Below are 20,804 nucleotides of genomic sequence, written 5' to 3'. Positions count from 1 at the left end.
ACAATAGCTTAGCGGGCTCCTCTGCCCGTGAGATTCTCCAGGTAAGAATACTGGAGTGGCTTGTCATGCCCTCCTCCAGAGGATCCTCCTGACTCAGGGATGGAATCTGTGTCTCTTATGTTGAGTCTCTTACCTCTCCTGCATTAGTAGGCGGGTTCTTTACCACTAGCGCCACCTGATAAGCCCCATTTGTAACACAGGGATACTAATAATACAAGCCTCATAGAAGTGCTATGTAGACTGCATTAAAAAACACTTAGAAAAGTGCCTTGCACATAAATAAGGATTTAATAAACATTTTTTAAAGTAACATACGTTTTTTGAAGTAAGCTTCTATATGACAAGATTGATCATCTATCCATCCATTCATCCATCTATGCTATACTTGGGACCCAGGGGAAAACCAGGCCCAATCTGTGTCCTCAAGGAGCTGGCAGTCTTACCAGGGAGAAAGAAATGTGAGCACGTTTATTATGATAATGATATATCTGAAAGCTTAGGACTTGGCAACTTGGAGCCTGTTGTCTTCCCCATTGATGTGACAGCTGAGACAGAGCATCCTCATTTGGCTGCAGTGTGCTGTCTGCCCATTGCTACTGGCTGCTCATTGAAGCCTCTTGGTCCCCGAGAAAAAGCTGGAGGGACCAGTTATTCTGATTTCAGTGCCACAGTAACCTCTTCTTTTGCTGTATGGGAAATGGAGGAACTTTCAAACACAGCCTGCTGGAGCTTCTAGGACCTTGGCCAGGATTTTAATCCTTCCAAACCAATTACTCCAAGCTGAGGGTCAGTGGGCCAACTCTGGATTTGATCCTAGAGTCAGACAGCAAAGGTTGCCAGTCACCTGATACCCTCTCAACACCTTCCACCCAGTAGATCAGTCAAAAACATCCCCAACAAGGAATAAGTCCTATCTTTAGAAGATTTTTAGGGGAGTCATTTCACAGATGCCCCTGCCAATATGAGATTATTCAGAAAACCTCTGAATCATCATACAAAGATGTGAGAGGACACAAATATAGAAATAGTGCCCAATTAGCTCAGAGGATTACAAGAGCCTGTGATCCGGGCCTTAGTCAGGGCTGTGATTTCCACATAAGCCAGCTGGTCTTGTGTCTGATGCCTGCAGACCTAACGCCGAGAGGACAACATGTGGTCTTCAGGGAGCAGGGGAGAGTGTGGGCTGCTCTGCAGAGTCCCCATGACCCAGAATCAAAGGTTATATCCAGAATTAACTCTGTGCCTTTGCCCAGAATGTTCTTTCCAGTTGGCACCCCACCTGGCAAGATCCCTGCCTTTCTGGAAAAACATAGCTTATGTGTCCTCTCTTCTGTAAGGTTTTCCCTAATTCACCATCCATCACCTGATGCTTCCAGTTCTTGTTCAACAGACATTTATGACATTCTCTTTTTATTACAGTGTGCATGTGTTGCTGCATTTTATGAGGTGTGTACAAGTCTGTTAGACTTGAACTTCCCCAAAGCAGTGTCATGTCCTCCCTATCCCAGCGCTCATCAGGGAGTTGGAATTAGATGTAAACAGACAGGACCAGATGAGTAGATAAGAGATTTGATTTCCAACCACACTAGCTGGGAAGTCAGAGTTACCATCAGCAAAGAGCTCAGAAGAATGGAGCCTCTGATGGTCTCCAGGTGAGAGGAGCTGAAATGGGTGATTTCTGAGCCGAGATGGTAGATATCAATTGAATCCCTTATTGACTGTTTTCCCACAATGCTTAGCAACTCTTACCTCCTGGCCACCTGGTTTTGCTTTTTTACTAATTATTTTACTTCTCTCTACCATTAATCTCTCAAGCTTACATACATCTACTGGATCTGTAGGTGAAAACACTATAGTGGTCCACCACAGAGATCCAATAGATGTAAATAACCCTCAAAGCAAGGGTAACAGTAAAATGTAGCAAACCAACCAGTTTGGAAAATTCCTAAAAATGTAACAATCAGCACCTGTGAGCTGGCCTGGGCCGGCTCCAGCCCCGTTGTCAGGACCAATAACCCTGATCCCTGACAGGACCACCCCTCCAGGACTCCGCCCACCAAAGGGAAGGCATGGCAGGAGAATCCACTTGCCGAGGCCTAGAGACTGCAATCAAAACAGAGAAAAAGCAAAGAAAGTCTGGCCATCCGGAGAACTGCCACTGCCATCCAAGAGGCTGGAGACCACAGAGGCTACAGACAGGTCCGTCCTTTTCTTCACTTGCTAGACGTTGCATTGCCGGGAGTCGGGATGGTTTTGAAACGGAGATTGGTATTTACTGGGGAGCACTGTGGGGAACAACACCCGGGAGGAAGCTGCGGGACCAGCGAAAAGTTGAACTGTGATCTCGATGCAGTTTGGGCTGGTCCCCTGGGGAGCCCCCGTCCTGGGAGGGCCCTTCCCGCTGTTTTGCTCAGAGGCGCAGAGCCAGGCCTTTGTGTGCGCACCGCTCTGGTCTTGGGATGCAGGCTGTCTCAGAGCTTAAGTGTAGTGCCTGACTGGCAGCTCCCTCCACCAGGGGCAATGCCTGTGGAGGGACTAGGCGCTAAGCGTCCAGCATTCAGCACTCGTGGCAGCTGGGGTGGAAAGGGAATGCCTGGGTCCCGCCGGGGTCTGGTCTGCACTCCGGCCATCCCTTACCCCAGAGTGGGCCCCACAGCAGTATCCACTGGGAACCTGTTAGAAATGCACGGGTTTTGAGGTCCCACCACAGACCTCCTGAGTCAGAAATTCAGCAGGTGGGGCCTAGCAGTTTGTTTTAACAAGCTCCCCAGGTGATTCTGATGCAACCTGAAATCTGAGAGTTTAACTACCTCACACCAGCAGTTCTCAAACTCTGGTCTCAGAACCCCCTCATCCTCTTAAAATTTACCCAGAGAGCTGTTGTTGACATGGGGAATATCACCATACATTTACCACACTAGAAGCTAAAACTGGGAGATATTTTAAATGTCTTTTGGCTTGTTAAAACAAAAATAAAAGCCTAGAATTTTATGAAGAAAAACTGTAGATTTTCAACACTAGAAAAATAATTAGTAAGAAAAGCAGCATTGTTTCATATTTTTGTGAAATTTTTTGATGACTGGCTTAGTCGAAGGCAGCTGGGTTCTCATATCTACTTTTATGTTCAATCTTTCTTAACATCACTTGTCATGTAGCTTCTAGAAAATTATACCATACACCTGTACACTAGAAAGAGAATGAGAAGTAAAAAAGGCACATAACTGCATATTATAAAAATAGCTTTGACCCTGTAGGCCTTAAAAGGGTTCCAGGGACCCACACTTTGAGAACTACTTCCCCACACTTCTCCTGCAGCAGGTCAGGCCTCCAGGTCAAATACTGCTAGGTTTTCATGTGTGGAGTAGTTTAGGATTGAGTCTTGGACCTTGTAAATATCACATTGAGGAGACTCTAGGTTACGTTACATCCTAGGAAGAGTGGTCTTTGAATTCACTTGGTTGGGCTCAACAGGCCAGCTCTGTCTCTGGGACAGCAGCATAATGCATTCCTATGGTCTGTTCTCTGTGTGTGTGGATCAGGGCTTAACCAGAGAGTTGGACAGCACTGAAACAGTATTTTGGAGAAGGCAATGGCACCCCACTCCAGTACTCTTGCCTGCAGAATCCCATGGACGGAGGAGCCTGGTAGGCTGCAGTCCATGGGGTCACTAAGAGTCAGACACGACTGAGCGACTTCACTTTCACTTTTCACTTTCATGCATTGGAGAAGGAAATGGCAACCCACTCCAGTGTTCTTGCCTGGAGAATCCCAGGGACAGGGGAGCCTGGTGGGCTGCCGTCTATGGGGTCGCACAGAGTCAGACATGACTGAAGCGACTTGGCAGCAGCAGCAGAAACAGTATTTGAGTCTCTCTCCTTTCTGGGTACCCCCTCACTTGTCAGCAGCTGTGTTTGTCTTGTGCTCAGTTCTCTGCTTTCCACTAAAGTTTTCACCACTGCTGTGCCCCCAACCCCTAACACGGAGTGCAGATTCCTGCTGACCCTCAGGCCAAAAATCCCTTTAAAGATCTCAGCCTCATGATGCTGTTCCTTTATTCTGAGTGTCATCTCTCCTCCAGAATCTGCCTGATTTTGTTCACTCACCAGTGCCTTTGGATCATTGTTGTTTGGTATTTCGTTAGGACAAGTGTTTCCCTTGTGGCTCAGCTGGTAAAGAATCTGCCTGCAGTGTGGGAGACCTGGGTTCAATCCCTGGGCTGGGAATATCCCCTGGAGAAGGGAAAGGCTACCCACTCCAGTATTCTGGCCTGGAGAATTCCATGGACTGTATAGTCCATGGGGTCGCAAAGAGTCAGACTCACCTGAGCGACTTTCATTTTCAGTTGTTATTAGCAGGAAGATAGCGTCATCAGGTGGAGAAGGAAATGGCAACCCACTCCAGTGTTCTTGCCTGGAGAATCCCAGGGACGGAGGAGCCTGGTAGGCTGCCGTCTATGGGGTCGCACAGAGTCGAACACGACTGAAGCGACTTAGCAGCAGCAGCAGCAGCATCGTCATCAGGAGCTGTCCCGTTACAGAGGAAAAGGAGGGCCATGGGACAGTGGAGGGGGCATTCTCAAACCTCCTCTTTCCCATGTCTTCATTCCCCTCTGGGGTCCTACCAAGAAGGTAGAAATCTAAATTTAGTTTCCAGGACCCTGTGAGTAGAATTGCTGTAAGTTAACACTTGGTACTAGGGCATGATTCTCTTTTTAGCTAGTTTCCTTCCTGTGGCAAAGGTCCAGGTGGACACAGGTCCACTTCCTCCAGCTCAATCAGCCAGTATCTGTTTCTCCCAGGATGCTCTTCCTTCTCCCGCTTGGCAGTGGACCCAGGACATCTGCTTTGGCTGAGGACCAAGCTGGCTCAGTGCTGAGGACTGGGGTCGTTCCTTCTGCTCCCACTTCTCTCTGGTTGCATTCTTCTTGTTAATGGGTTTGTACTCAATCAACCTCTGGTCTGCAGTTCTTTAGACCTAACTGGTTTAGGAAAAAGTATCTATAAGATTACTAGAGTTCCTTGTTTTGGAGTTTGAGGCAAAACCTGCAGCTGATAATATATTGTTTTGTTATATTTGCTGCATTTTGTCAGGCATTTCCCCATATTTATCTCTCTCTTTCTCTGAGATCTCAAAGGGAGGGAGGTTGATTGGCAGAGCAGGATTAAGGAGTCCCCACGTGCTTAGCAAAAGCAGTATCTAACAGTACCCCAGAGTCACCCTTAGTATCACCTGGAGACTATTGAAACTTGGCAGACATGTGCCTTCTCTCATGTCACACCCCAAAACCACAGATCTGAAGGCAGAGTCCAGAGTCTATAGACATGGGAGACCTTGATCTGGGACAGAAAGCACCCAGGACTTGAAGCTTACCCAATCCACACATCTTTCAGGGCGCAGAGCAGGCGGGGGGCCTGGCTGTTATAGTGTGTGACATACTGGGCTGTAGGTGTCTCCTTTCACACTTGTCTCCTCTGCTAGACTAGGAGGCTCTTGCCTTCCAGGAGCTCATCCCTTTTTCCTTTTACCCCTGGCAGCCTTGTGTTACACATTATTCTATTTCTGTTCCCAGACTTAGCATGCTTAGAAGATTCATTCAGAAGTCAGATTCATTCTGTTTCAAATTTCTTCCACAGAATCTTAAAGGGGCTGGAAGCAACATTCAGCATGACCCTTTCTCTGGTCCAGGTGAGCCTTCCTTAACCCCGGCCCCGCAGCCCCTCTCGACACCTTCTCTGCCTGCCACGGACCTCACGGCTGCCCTCAGCGCCCTTTCTAGGTAATGCCTACAGGCCTGCTTCCTCTCTGTCTAAAGCTTGCTGTGTTCTCTGCACCAGTCAGTGTCCCAACAAGGAAAAAAAAATGGCAAATACCAACTGGATTAGTTAGGAAGAATTTGATAAAAGGACATTTTACAAAGATACAGTCAGGATTTAAATAAAAATCAAGGTCCAGGACGAGGTGAATATTCCTGGCTCCTCGGGAGGAGGTGGGGGAGAGGTTCTATAGTTGAAGATAAGAATGGGCCTGTGATAAAGGAACACAGGCAGGGAAAGACACCCCAGCCTCGCTCTCCTGTTGTCTTCTGATCCCCTGCCCTCGGCTTCCACTGTGAAAGGTCAGTGCAGTGATCTTCCGCGGCTGTTGACTTCAGCTGGAGGTCAGCAGGCAATCTGTTGAAGCCACACACAGTGGTCAAACTCCCGGGTGCAGGGCAGAGTGGTGAAGAGGTTTGGGGGATGGGTCTGAAGGAGGAAAGAGAAGATGATCCCACAAGAGAGGGACTATTTTATCCCATGGAAGGTAGCACAGTATGGGCATTTTTGTTCTAATCTTACCTGCTGTATGATCTTGAGCAAACCACTTAATCTGTATGTGTTTCAGTTTTCACTTCTGCAAAATGATAATACAGGGATTTTATGAGGCTGCTGTGGTAGGTATAAAGCCCATAGGCTGAAGCCTACTACATAGGAAACCTCAACAAGTGGCAAATATCCTTACTAAGACAACCTTCCTGTGTGCCCTTAATCATACCAGTATTCCCTCTCACTTTTGCATCTTCATTCTCTCCAAGGAATTCTTCCCCTTTGCCTGCAAATATGTCTCAGTAGCTGTTTTCCTCATTCAACTTTGGTTTGTGAAGATAAGTGCAGTGATGGGCATTCTCAGAGAGCTGGACACTTCAGCAGAGCCAGAAAGCTGGTCTGGTACACAGCCTTAGATCAGCAGAATGCCCTTCATTTGTGATCAACCCACGGGCTGTAGCCAGCAAATTATCTTAACTTTCTGATTGAGTCAGCTGAAGGCTGATGCTTGTTAGCAAAGGCAGTACCAAGATTGGTCAGCCAATCTGATCAGGAATGGTTGTGTTGAGAGTTGTATCAACATGAAAGACAAATCTGAAAAAGACTGCCTGTTTTGGGGTGTGATTTGTTATGAAATGTGGCTGTTTATGGTTCATTGGCCTTTTCTAGTTGTGTCCTGAGCATAAACAGTCTTCAGATTCTAAAAGCCAGAAGTCCCTTATTGGTGATGTGATAAAGTCACAGCTCTTAAGTGGATATCTAATTACCATTGGGGTTAGCAACAAGTAAATGATACAAACTGTCAATAAACTGTCAATACCCAAATGCTCTCTGCATTAGCTTTCTGGGGCTGCCATCAAGGAGCACTATAGATGAGGTAGCTTAAACAACAGGAATGTATTGTCTCACAGTTGTTCTTGAGCTCAAGGTCCAAAATGAGTGTGTTGGCAGAGTTGGTTCCTTCTGAGCCCTGTGAGGGAAGGGCCTAGTCCAGGCCTCTCCCCTTGGGATGTAGACGACCATCTTCTCCCTGTATCTCTTTACATCATCTTCCCTCTATGTGTGTCTGTGTCCAAATTTCCCCTTTTTTATGAGGACACAGGTTGTGACTAGAGTTCTCCGTAATGACCTTATGTAACTTGATCACTTCTGTAAAGACCCTTTCTCCAAATAAGGCTGCCTTCTCAGGTCCTAGGGTCTTGGCTTTCAACACAGGAATTTTGAGGGGACACAATTTGTTCCATTACACCCTCTGATTGCTCTTGAGTCAATAAAGGCTCATACAAGTAAATATATTTAGAAGACTCTCAAGTTGGTTACGTCTCCATAGTTAATTTTCTTAACAACTGTTTTCCTGCAAAGGGCAAACTCCTTTCTCATCCTCCTTTGTAATTTTTGGGGGCGTAGTGCCAGTGTATGCCAAATGGATTAAAGAATTCACTGAACACGCTTCAGGGATCTGACTACGTTGGCCTCTTCCTTTTGCACAAATCAGGTCAGGTCCCTGGGTATCCTCAGATGAACTAACTGACAGAGAAGTCGGACTTTCAGCCTGAACCTGTCTGCTTACTGAGTCTGCCTCTGCCGCATCCTTGGGTAATACTGTCTGAGAGCCGTTATTTGTCTTGTCAACACAGACCAGGAAAAGAACATTAAAAATGAACTCTATCAACCTTGTCTTTCCCACATCTTGTCCTCTACATGATGTCTAGAATCCCAGGGTGTGCCTGGCACCTAACCCTCAGGGCAAAATGAAGAAAAGGCTTGCTTTCTTTAGGGCTTTAACTGTTCAGGCCCATCCTTCTGGCTCCAGGCTGCTGCAGAAAGCTAATGTTTGTCCAGGGCTCAGAGTCAGTGAAGAGGCAGTGGGCTTTTGGTTCCCACAACCAGTGTCTGCAGAGAATTGTGCTCTGGGAGCTGGGCAAAGCACATAGGATAGGGGAGCTCTGCCCTCAAGGGTCTTAGAAAGACTCCGAGAGACCTAGGTGGGCAGGGAGGAGATTCAAGCTGAGGGGAGTTGGCTGGAAATGTGCTGACCTGGGTTTAGGGTTCTGCCTGGATTGGACTGTTGGTGTCTCACCTGAGGGTTGCATCTCACAGGTCTGTCTTGAGACTGAATGAACCAAACTCTGGGGTATTCTGATGTTGGTCTCTTGTATGGCTTCCAGCTTAGGTCCTTAGGGTCAGACTGGTGATGGAGGGAATTCCAGAGAGGTGGAAAACATGCACTACTCATCCTCCAGGGTAGGGGGCGATAGGGAAGGCAGGCTGCTGACTGACCGGGACAGGTCTTTCCCTGCTCCCAGGGTCCATCTGACCTGACTCTGAGGCATAGAGGGTTCCTGATTTAGGGATGGGTAAAGGAGAGGTGAACTTAACATGCCAAAAGGAAGCTGCTCACTTGAGTAAAGGAGGCTACAGGATGAGAAGCCCCAAGGCTGGAGCTTTCTGCCCTGCAGTTGAATGATCTTCCTCTGTATTAGGGGCTTCCCAGGTGGCTCAGAAAGTAAAGAATCTGCCTGCAGTGCAGGAGTGAAAGTGAAAGTGTTAGTCACTCAGTCGTGTCCGACTCTTCTGTGACCCCATGGACTATAGCCCACCAGGCTCCTCTGACCATGGGATTCTCCAGGCAAGAATCCTGGAGTGGGTTGCCATTTCCTTATCCAGAGGATCTTCCTGATCCAGGGATCAAACCCTTGTCTCCTGCAGGAGATCCTGCATTGGTAGGAAGGTTCTTTACCACTGAACCACTTGGGAAGCCCTTCAGTGCAGGAGACCTAGGTTCAATCCCTGGGTCTGGAAGAGCCCATGGAGAAGGGAATGGCAACCCACTCCAGTATTCTTGTCCAGAGAATTCTGTGGACAGAGGAGCTACAGTCCATGGGGTCCTAAACAATAGGATGCAACTGAGCAACTAACACTTTGACTTTCTTTCCTCTGTGTTGAGCCTCTCTCTCATCATTCTGGAAGCTTGGGTAAAATTTCAAAGTTCCACTTGGCCCATGCCCTGTTGTAGGTAGTGAAGGGAAGGGCAGGTCCCCTCTCGGGGTAAAGCAGACAAGACTGGGGCAGAGAGTTCTCTGAGGTGAAGTGGTGACAGAAGCATGGATACGAGGCATAAAAGCTCCATGTGCTCAGAGATGAGTTCCTCTGAGGGGGTTCCTGAGGACATCAGCCAGCTGACAGGTGGAATGGGGCATTTCCTGATAGAAGAGCTGGTGGAATACATGTCCCTGTGATTCAAGTTATACAAGCAATCAATTGAAATTCACCCTGATAAATCCTGGGTGACAGGTCAGCACAGATGTGAGGAGAAACCCAAAGCAGTGTGGACAGTGGCTCAGAGCCTAGGAGTTTAGCTGCATAGTGAGAGGACCTCAGAGGGTGGGTTCTCGAATCAGACATGAATGAATGAATGAAATCAAGCTCATAGACACAAAGAACAGATTGGTAGTTGCCAGAGGCAGGACTGGCAGAAATGGATGAACTTTTTAAAGTTTAAATAAATTGAATAATAAGAAAAAATATAAACCAAGACAATAAACTACCAAATAAAATGTCTTTCTACCTTACAAATATATCAGGGAAGGAAAAAAAAAGTCAAAAAATGTCTGTATACCTTCTATTTAAGTGTTAATCATTCATTCGTGTCTGACTCTCTTTCTGACCCCATGGACTGTAGCCTGTCAGGCTCCCCTGCCCATGGGATTCCCTAGGCAAAATACTGGAGTGGGTTGCATTTCCTTCCCTAGGGGATCTTCCCAACCCAGGGATCGAACCCGGTTCTCCTGCATTGCAGCCAAATTCTTTACCTCTGAGCCACCAGGGAAGGTATAATTCCAGGGAAGTTATTACTACCTTAAGTTAGTAAATAATAACACTGAAATATTGCTATGTTATAATGTTAAAAATTCAGTTCAATATTCAGTGATTTTTTAAATTCTTATTCATCAATAAACAATACAAAATATAAGATGAAAGTAAATTGGAAAATTAGGAAGGAAATCGAGGTGGGGGGGCACTTGCGATTCTGCTTAAATGTCATTGGCTAGTTCATGAACAGATATAGAGTGATAAAGTGAAATGGTTGTAGTATAAGTTATAGAAAATGGGCACTTCTGTGAAAAATAAACAAAAGCAAAGTCTGTTATCAGGGAAGCTAAGTAGCTATGAATAAAATGGTAAGAGAGAAAGAAGTTTTACATCTTGGGCAAGTAATCAAGATTAAAATCTCCAATTTTTATAGTCCTAGAGAAATAATCCAATTATTCAACAGTCCAAATGTATCACTTGTGATTAAACTACTAAATAGATAAGTATGATTTCCTTACAGTTTTGAATATGTACCAAGGTGGAAAGATGGGGATGTTTTAAGGTGTTTCAGTAGTCTCTTCCAGCTGTGAACCATCATTAGACTCTAAAGATGTCAGTTAGAATCAACTTTTCAGAAGGTGATTGTGCAGTTAATCTACTTCCATGTCCTTTTTCTCAATATTTGTCTTTTCTTTTTCATTGTTAGCAAAAAGAGACAAATGGCCTTGGAAGCAAAATTAGTTGATTTTGTGTAAAATGCTAACCTGAATTTTAGGCATGTTTTACGCTATGCTTAGTCTCTCAGTCAGTGTCTGACTCTTTGTGACCTCATGGACTATAGCCCGCCAGGCTCCTCTGTCCACAGGGATTCTGCAGACAAGAATACTGGAGTGAGTTTCCATGCCCTCCTCCAGGGGATCGTCCCAACCCAGAAATCAAACCGGGGTCTCCCGCATCACAGGTGGATTCTTTACCAGCTGAGCTATCAGGGAAGCCCAAATTTTAGGTATAGTTGGGGATTAAGAAAAACTTTTAGTTTAATTTAAGATTGGGTATTCCTTTAAGGTTTTACTTATTCATGTATTTTATTCCTGAACAAAGTACTTTAAATCTGTTTGTGTATTAATACCTTGCAATAAGATGCTGTCAAATAGTACGAGAAATGCACTGAAAAAATAGATTTTCTTTTCAATAAATATGTGAGTATGTAATGATGGAAAAATGTATTTATGACATTTTACACATTAAATTCTTGATTATTTCTACTGTTAAATGGTAAAGTCTTTCCAATTCAAATCAACAAACTGTTACCTAATAATACACTTTGGGTTTGTTTTTTTCTCTCAGAGATATTTATTTTGTATAATCCACACCATAGCCACCTAATTTTCTTGCTCTTATCTGACTATGGATAGGTTAAAACTATTTGAACAGGGATTAAAATGTTCTCCCTGATTTGCTCCCTAATTTTCCAATTCACAGTGTAGGTAAAATTTCACTGGACTTCCCAGGTGTCTAGTGGTAGAGAGTCCGCCTGCCAATGAAGGAGATACGGGTTCAATCCCTGGGTCAGAAAGATCCCCTAAATTAGGAATGGCAACACACTCCAGTATTCTTGCCTGGAAAATGACATGTACAGAAGACCCTGGTGGGACGAAGTCTGTGGAGTCACAAAGAATCAGACACGACTGAGTGACTGAGCATGCATCACAAAATTTCATTATATTTTATAGTATTTTTATGTTGATAAGAATTTGATAGTAGTCCCATCAATAAAAGATACCTTTGAAAATAATGGAAAAATTAAAATAATTATTCCTCAGGTAGCATTTGAGAAAGAAAGAAAAGGGTGAGTGAGAAAATTGGAAAGCAGAAGGGAGGTAAGGTAAAGATATTCCAGTTGCACCATCAGCACAAGCAAACATGGAGGTGACAGAAGGTTCATAGAAATTGGGATTTCAGTGGCCACTGGCCACTTTACCCCTCTATACTCTTCCCTGTGACCAGCTGTGTCAAGGAAGCCCTCTGAGTTGGAAAGCATTTTACCAGCTTTGTAGCTGAGAAACCCATGTTCGAACCCAGGAATTGTTATAACTCACCTGAGTGCACTTTCAAATGGCCCCCACTACACAGCTTGGCTGAACTGAATTCCACAATGTAAGAATCTTGCCTCACTTTTCAAATTCCCTAACACATGGCAACCTTCCAATTATTTTACAGGGTCGAATGAAAAGAGCAATTAGAGAATGAGAAAATTATATAGGACTTGAGGCTGAGAGAGCTTAGAAATTAGCAATTCATTATTGGAATGGAAAATGTGACAAAGGAATTTTGAGAGTGATGATAACCTAGCTGAATCAGCCAGTCGGTAGAAGATTCTGGAAACGCTGTAATAAACCATCTCCTAGTTCAACTGAACTAAAGGCTCCCACTGCTTAGAAAATTGTACAGCATTCTTTCCCTCTCCTTGCAGGCCCCCCTGCCATTCTGAGCAAGCAAGTGTGCGTGTGATATGTTTGCAGGGCTCATTCGCAGAGAATCTCCATTTGTTTCTGGTTTAATCAGTTCTCCACGTGCCATAAACCAATTACCACCTGTGATCTGTGTGAGCCCTTCACAGTGTGTGCTATACAGGAACTTTTAACAGGATCCTAACTCTTGTCTGGTTCACAGTGCAGCCTCAACAAAAGAGCGAGGCATAGGATGTGAGCATTGGCATCTTTATGTTCTGGGAGCCCAACCTGAGGCTTGTGACCTGCCCAGAAGTGATAATTATGGAAGAAGAATAGCTGATGTTAGTTATAGAATAATAATCACTAACCTGAGTACTTACTATGAATAAGGTGGTACCATTCTAAGCATTCTACATGTATTATGTTAATCTTCACAAAATCTCTTTTAGTTAGGTATGATTATTTTTAAATTTATTTTATTGAAGTATAGTTGATTTGTAGTATTGTGATAGTTTTTGGTGCACAGCAAAGCGATGCAATTACACACACACACACACACACACATATATATAGCAAATAATAAAATAAAAGCAAATAGCTTGCATTTGCTAATCTCAAATTCCCAACCCATCCCACCCTCCGTGCCGCCAACCTTGGCAACCACAAGTCTGCTCTCTGTGATTCTGTTTCTGTTTTATACATGAGTTCATTTATGTCACATTTTAGATTCCATATGATGTGGCACCATATGGTATTTATTTTTCTCTGACTTCATTTAGTATGATTCTCTCTCTCTGTCTATCCATGTTGCTGCAGATGGTGTTACTTCATTCTTTGTGTCTGAGTGATACTCCATTCTGAATGTATCTGTATGTATGTATACGTGTGCATACATATATACACACACACAGAAACATCACATCTTTCTTATCCATTCCTCTGTTAATGGACATTTAGGTTGTTTCCATGTCTTGGCTATTGTAAATAGTGCTGCAGTGTGTATTGGGTTGCATGTATCTTTTTGAATTATGGTTTTGTCTGGATACATGCCCTAGAAGTGGGATTGCTGGATCATATGGTAGCTCTATTTTTAGCTTCTAAGGACCCTCCATACTGTTTTTCACAGTGGCTGCACTGGTTTATATTTCCACCAACAGGGTCAGAAAGAAGGTTCTCTTTTCTCATGTACCTTGTCCAGAATTTGTTATCTGAAGACTTTTTAATGACAGCCACTCTGACCAGTGTGAGGTGGCACTTCGTTGGAGTTTTGGATTGCATTTCTCTAATACTTAGCAACATTGAGTATCTTGCTCATGTGCCTTTTGGTCATCTGTATATCTTCTGCCCATGGGTTTTCTGCCCATTTTTTAAAATTTTTGTTTTTGAGTTATATGAACCATTTTTATATTTTGAAAATTTAGCCCTTGTCAGTTGCATCATTTACAAATCCATTCTCCCGGTTCATAGGTTGTCTTTTTGTCTTGTTTATGGTTTCCTTTTCTGTGCAAAAGCTTATGAGTTTGATTAGTTCCCATGGAACTAATAGAAGGACTGATGTTGAAGCTGAAACTCCACTTCTTTGGCTATCTGATGCAAAGAATTGACTCATTGGAAAAGATCCTGATTCTGGGAAAGATTGAAGGCAGGAGGAGAAGGGGGCGACAGAGGATGAGATTGTTGGATGGCATCACCGACTCAATGAACATGAGTTTGAGCAAGCTCCAGGAATTGGTGATGGACAGGGAAGCCTGGCGTGCTGCATTCCATGGGGTTGCAAAGAGTCAGACACAACTGAGCGACTGAACTGAACTGAGTTCCCATTTGTTTACTTTTTGTTTTATTTCTATTGCCTTGGAAGAGTGAAAGATAGGTATAATTATTAACTCCATTTTGCAGATGGGGAAATTGAGACCACAGGAGTTTAATTATTAATAACTTGCCCATAGGCACCCAGCTAGTAAAGGGTAGAGCCAGGTTTTGAACTCAGGCAGTCCACCTCAGGGTCCTTGTTCCTAACTACAGTGAACATCATCTAGTTTCTCTTGTAGATGACAGGTAATGATTGACTGGTCTTATTACTTGTCCTAGCTTATGTGATTTTATTACCCACTTCTTGAAATACATTTGGGATGGTATGGAGAGCACTCAAACTTACTGTTCAACTGTTTAAACTGAATTGACCTTTTATCTGGAATCTTTGCATTGACTTTTACATGAGTCAATCTAATGACCTGGGGAAATCTGAGTGAGAATATTGCTCAATAAATCAGGATCCCTTTCCCTCTGGCTATGGTGATTTTATCTCCTTTATTTTACTTGTAGATAAGTTGTTATGCTTTGTGTTGCTGAAGTTCAGCTAGGCAACACTGCCTTATTATACAAAAATTGTAAATCTCTGTTCTTGGTTGTATTATTCTCCATACTCTTCTGAAATTTAGACAGTTAAAAATTATATATGTATAACACACACATTTGTTTTGTTGCAGCATTAGGTTGCTGTAGACAGAGTTAGGGTATTTTATATATATATATATATATATATATATATATATGTTGTTGTTGTTTATATATTTATATTGTTGTTGTTCAGTGGCTAAGTTGGAAGTGGCAATCCATTCCAGTATTCTTGTCTGGAAAATCCCATGGACAGAGGAGCCTGGCTACAGTCCATGAGGTCGCAAAGAGTTGGGCACAACTAAGCGATTAAACAGCAACAACTACTATATCAGTTCAGTTCAGTCGCTCAGTCGTGTCTGACTGTTTGCGACCCTGTGAATCGCAGCATGCCAGGCCTCCCTGTCCATCACCAACTCCTGGAGTTCACTCAAACTCACGTCCATCAAGTCAGTGATGCCATCCAGCCATCTCATCCTCTGTTGTCCCCTTCTCCTCCTGCCCCCAATCCTGCCCAGCATCAGAGTCTTTTCCAGTGAGTCAACCCTTCACATGAGGTGGCCAAAGTACTAGAGTTTCAGCTTTAGCATCATTCCTTCCAAAGAAATCCCAGGGCTCATCTCCTTCACAATGGACTGGTTGGATCTCCTTGCAGTCCAAGGGACTCTCAAGAGTCTTCTCCAACACCACAGTTCAAAAGCATCAATTCTTCAGCGCTCAGCCTTCTTCACAGTCCAACTCTCACATCCATACATGACCACAGGAAAAACCATAGCCTTGACTAGACGAACCTTTGTTGGCAAAGTAATGTCTCTGCTTTTCAATATGCTATCTAGGTTGGTCATAACTTTCCTTCCAAGGAGTAAGCGTCTTTTAATTTCATGGCTGCAGTCACCATCTGCAGTGATTTTAATTGTTGTTATTTAGTCATGTATGTGTGTATGTACACACACACATACATGACTAAATAACAACAATGTGTGCATGTATGTGTATATATATATATAGCGGAAGGATATATAAGACCTGAGAAGAGAATAGATAATGAAAGAAATGATATGAGCACTTCAGAAAGTACCAGAGAACAGATTATGGGAGAGGGCAGATTCTTATAAATTCCTTCATACGCCTTTCTCATAAACAAACACATAACAAAGAAACTAGGCCAAGAGCAAGCTGGCAGGTGGGGAGGGAAGTGGCAAGAATTTTCCTACAAATTGAGCTAAGCATCAGCATGGTAACACTCTCCCTTGTGAATCTGCGAAGCAGAGGTCACCTTTCAAGTTATTGGGCATGGAGAGACCAAAGGGCAGTGTCTCCAGCAGCCCCTGTTGGCTTGGACAAGCTCCAGAGACCTGCACAGGGGTTGTCATGGCATCTTGGCTTCAGTCTAATGGGGTAGTGCTTTCCTGTCTCTTCCCCAGGGGGATGGGATGCTTTCTATCAGATTGGGAGATGTTTCCTTTCCTTTAAGCCAGAGAGCAGAGGCTGCTGGGCCCCTGGGGACAAGGCAGTCATCCACAATGCAGACCCAGCATGTTCCCCTTAGAGAACCAGAGCTGCCTCCTTCTCAAGGATAGACAAAACTAAGATGCACCGTGTCCCTGGAAACAGAGATCCAGTGTTGTTAGGATGTCAGCACTCCTTAGAAAAATGTCAACATTCCTTGACTTCAGCTAAAAAGCTGATGAATTCCAAATCAAAATCCCAACAGAATATTTCATAGAAACTGCCAAACTGATTATAAAGTTTGTATGAAAGAGAGGCTTTTTAAAAAGAGAACAATTGAAAAAGAATGGTGAAGGATGCACTTGACTTAACATGTATCAAAGTATACAAGAAAGAGTAACTAAGATAGGAGAAATGAATGAGTACATCATTGGAATAAAACAAAATACAGAAATGGTTCTGTGTATGTACAGGGATTTAGAGTGTGAGAAAGATGGAGTTTCACATGGGTAAAAAGACAATGAAGTATTTCCCCTGAAATTGAGAGCTTGTTATCCGAATATCATTGCTTCAGTGAAGTTAGACACGCCCCAAGTCACCACCCCCAGTGCCAGAATATAGCTGAGGTGGACTAAAGAGATCTTTATTAAAAACAATATTTAGGTGAAAATGAAGACGATTTTGATAACCTTAGAGTAAGTTAGATCTTTGGTAGGATGCAAGATGCCAGAAGTTAAAAAAAAAAACAAAAAACTGTTAACAGACTATGAAATAAATATAAACTCTGTACACAAAAACACCGTAAGGGAAGTTTAAAAAAATTCAGCAACATTGTTTCAATTTGCTAAATATTTGAAAATTTTCATAATAAAATTTTGGGGAAAATATAAGCAGCAGATGAGAAAATGTTTGTGACACAAATTACAAGCAGGATTAATATTCAGAATATAAAAAAGTACCAATAAATACCAAAACTGAAAAACTGACGAAGAATAGAGATGGGCAATTAAGAAATGCCAACAGATTATAAACATAGGAAAAGTAATTCAAATTACTAGTAATCAGGGAAATGAAAATTAAATCAACAGTTAGCTAACATTTCTTATGCATTAGATTGGAAATAATTAAATGTATTGATCATATCCTGTGTTGTTAAGGAAATAAGACACTCTCATCCTCTGTTGTTTGGAGTGTTCATATCAAAGCCTTTGGGAGAGCATCCTGGCAGTATTATTAACATTTTAAATTTGCACACTCCTTAATCCAGAAATTCTGTATCTCAATTTATGCTAAAGAAAGACATGTTTTTTAAGATTCATGTAAAAACATTGGGAAAAGTGCCCATTATTAGAGGGATAAACTGTTGATGCACATAAACTATAGTTATTAGAAAGAATATGGTAAATATATATACTATATATACAAAATTTTTTCCAATGCAATTTTTTTGTCAGTGACAAAGGCCAGTCAGTAAACAATTCATAGAACATGATTTGCATTATATAAAGGGAAAACAGAAAGACTTGATTTTCACAGAACCATGCCTGGAAGGATGGCCATCACAATGTCCCTTTCTTTCTCTCTCAGTTCAGTCGCTCAGTTGTGTCTGACTCTTTGTGAACCCGTGGCCTGCAGCATGACAAGCCTCCTTGTCCATTATCAGAGTTTACTCAAACTCGTCCATCGAGTCAGTGATGCCATCCAACCATCTCATCCTCTGTCATCCCCTTCTCCTCCTGCCCTCAATCTTTCCCAGCAGCAGGGTCTTTTCAGACGAGTCAGTTCTTCGCATCAGGTGGCAAAAGTACTGGAGTTTCAGCTTCAGCATCAGTCTTTCTAGTGAATATTCAGGACTGATCTCCTTTAGGATGGACTGATTGGATCTCCTTGCAGTCCAAGGGACTCTCAAGAGTCTTCTCCAACACCACAGTTCAAAAGCATCAATTCTTCGGCACTCAGCTTTCTTTATAGGCCAACTCTCACATCCATACATGACCACTGGAAAAACCATAGCCTTGACTAGATGGACTGTCTAGACTTTGTTGCCTGTCTCAAAGCTTGCAATTCCCTCTTCTCTCCCTCAACTCTTCACACAAATGAAAGCGCACCTGTATCCACATACACACACACATACATGCATGTGCACACACCACCTGCAGCATTACATCCTAAGTAGGTTCTGAGCTCTTTTCCCTATTCTGCGTTCTCATAGCATCCTGAACTCCCACTTCCCTCATCTAGATCATAACTGTTGATTCAAACTCTCTTTTTTATCCTAACTTCCAGAAGAGAGGGACAGTGTGTCATATGCTGTTGTATTATATTTGGAACTAATTATATGCTAGCCCCAAGGCCCAGCACTGTGTTTGGCACACGGCAGAAACTAATTTGTTGAGTGATAAATAACTCCTTTGTAATAGTCAGCATTGAAATACATCAGTACATTGCTAGTTAATAAATAAAATGACCTATAAATTTACATCTCCTCTATCAAATGACTGACTTAGAGGAGAATAAGAAATTTGCAAGTGACAGAGTGGGAGACTGTTCGTAAGCACTCCTTCCTCCAAGGATCCCTGTAGCACCATTTTCTCTAGTTTGCAATGAGAAGAGGTCAGCTGCTTGCCCTCACTTTGTATGGACATGAGCCTAGACCTCACCTGACATCCTCTCTATTCATTCGATATGTAAAATCGTCTTTTGGACTCTGCGGGAGAGGGAGAGGGTGGGATGATTTGGGAGAATGGCACTGAAATACATATAATATCATATATGAAATGAGTTGCCAGTCCAGGTTCGATGCACGATACTGGATGCTTGGGGCTGGTGCACTGGGACGACCCAGAGGGATAGTACGGGGAGGGAGGAGGGAGGAGGGTTCAGGATGGGGAACACATGTATACCTGTGGCAGATTCATTTCGATATTTGGCAAAACCAATACAATATTGTAAAGTTTAAAAATAAAATAAAAAAAAATCTCAAAGGAGAAGTGACAGAACAGTGGATAAGAGAAGCTTTTTTTTTTTTAACAGTTAATCAAAGGTAATACTGGCACTTCAATTTTTATTAAAGGAAAAAAAAGCTAAGATAACATGGAATTTGGGTTCCAAAAGATAGATAAAAGATGGAAGAAATGCAGTTCTCCTGTAAACACAGATAATGTTTTAGGACCAGAGAAACCCCGTATCTCAGGGGTGGAATGGATCTGCGAGGTTATCCAGTCCAGTGAAATTATATTTGTTATAACATATAAGTCTTCAGTAGATAAGTTATCACTATGGTTAAGTTTTCAGACAAGGATAAAGCTAAACGTGGGTGTTGGGAGGAAGTGTGCCATGTGGTAAGAACAGATGGAATTTGTAAAGAAAACTGGGTAAGATAAACCCTCTTGTCTTTGTCTTAATCTTCAAGCCTGCCTCAAGTTTGAATGTATTTCCAGCAGGCAGTGTATCCACGGGCTTTGTGAAAGCCCTGCAAGAGAAATGAGGCAAATGTATAATATCATGATCACTGCTTGAGCTGGAATTCCCTGTGCACCTATCTGTCTCACCAATCCCTGGGAATCTGTTAATTGTCTGGTTCTGCTGTCCAGGCATTGCCAGCAAGTAGTAGGCAATCAAAAGAAGTTTAATTAATAGTATTAGATGCTTTTTTAATCACATGGAAAGAATGAAGTGGTTCTTTGAAAATGATACATGGCTTCGGAAGATGGGAAAAAAGACAAAATACTTTTTATCTCTGAAATATTCTTTGGGATTTGGTATATGATTTTTTCCCCTTACTTGATAAGATTGGAGACCTAGAGACTCAATAGAAAGTAAGTCTTAGGCTCATGATCGGGCTTCCCTGCTGTCTCAGTGGTAAAGGATATGCCTACCAATGCAGGAGACACAAGAGAAGTGAGTTTGATCCCTGGGTCAGAAAGATCCCCTGGAGAAGGAAATGGCAACCCACTCCAGGATTCTTGCCTGGGAAATTCCATGGAGAGAGGAGCCTGGTGGGCTACAGTCCGTGGAATCACAAACAGTCTGACACAACTGAGTGCACACAAGCACACGCAGGCTCATGATTATTTCACTCTTAGAGGATTATTGTCTATCAGTAGGTTCTCTTTGACTGAGGATGGGTAGACCAGACAGCAAGAGAGCAAAAAAAGAGATTCCAAGCTTTTCTGTTGTGCACAATGCATTTCTCTCAATAAACTTTCTTGAATTTTGTGGCTCTACTTATAGCCCTATTCTCTGGGAAGTCCCTCCATCCATAGATACCCTGTGGAAAGGACAGGCCTGGACAGGGAGCAGAGGCAGCTAGATTGGGCAAGAGTCCATGGTGGATTAGGAAGGAAGGAAAAAAATCCAGGTATTCAAACACAGACTCCAAAGCTATGAATAG

Source organism: Bos indicus x Bos taurus, chromosome 7 (assembly GCF_003369695.1).
Source record: "Bos indicus x Bos taurus breed Angus x Brahman F1 hybrid chromosome 7, Bos_hybrid_MaternalHap_v2.0, whole genome shotgun sequence".
In the NCBI taxonomy this organism is placed as follows: Eukaryota; Metazoa; Chordata; class Mammalia; order Artiodactyla; family Bovidae; genus Bos; species Bos indicus x Bos taurus.
The sequence above is the reverse complement of the archived record's forward strand: the minus strand, read 5'-3'. Positions refer to the sequence as shown.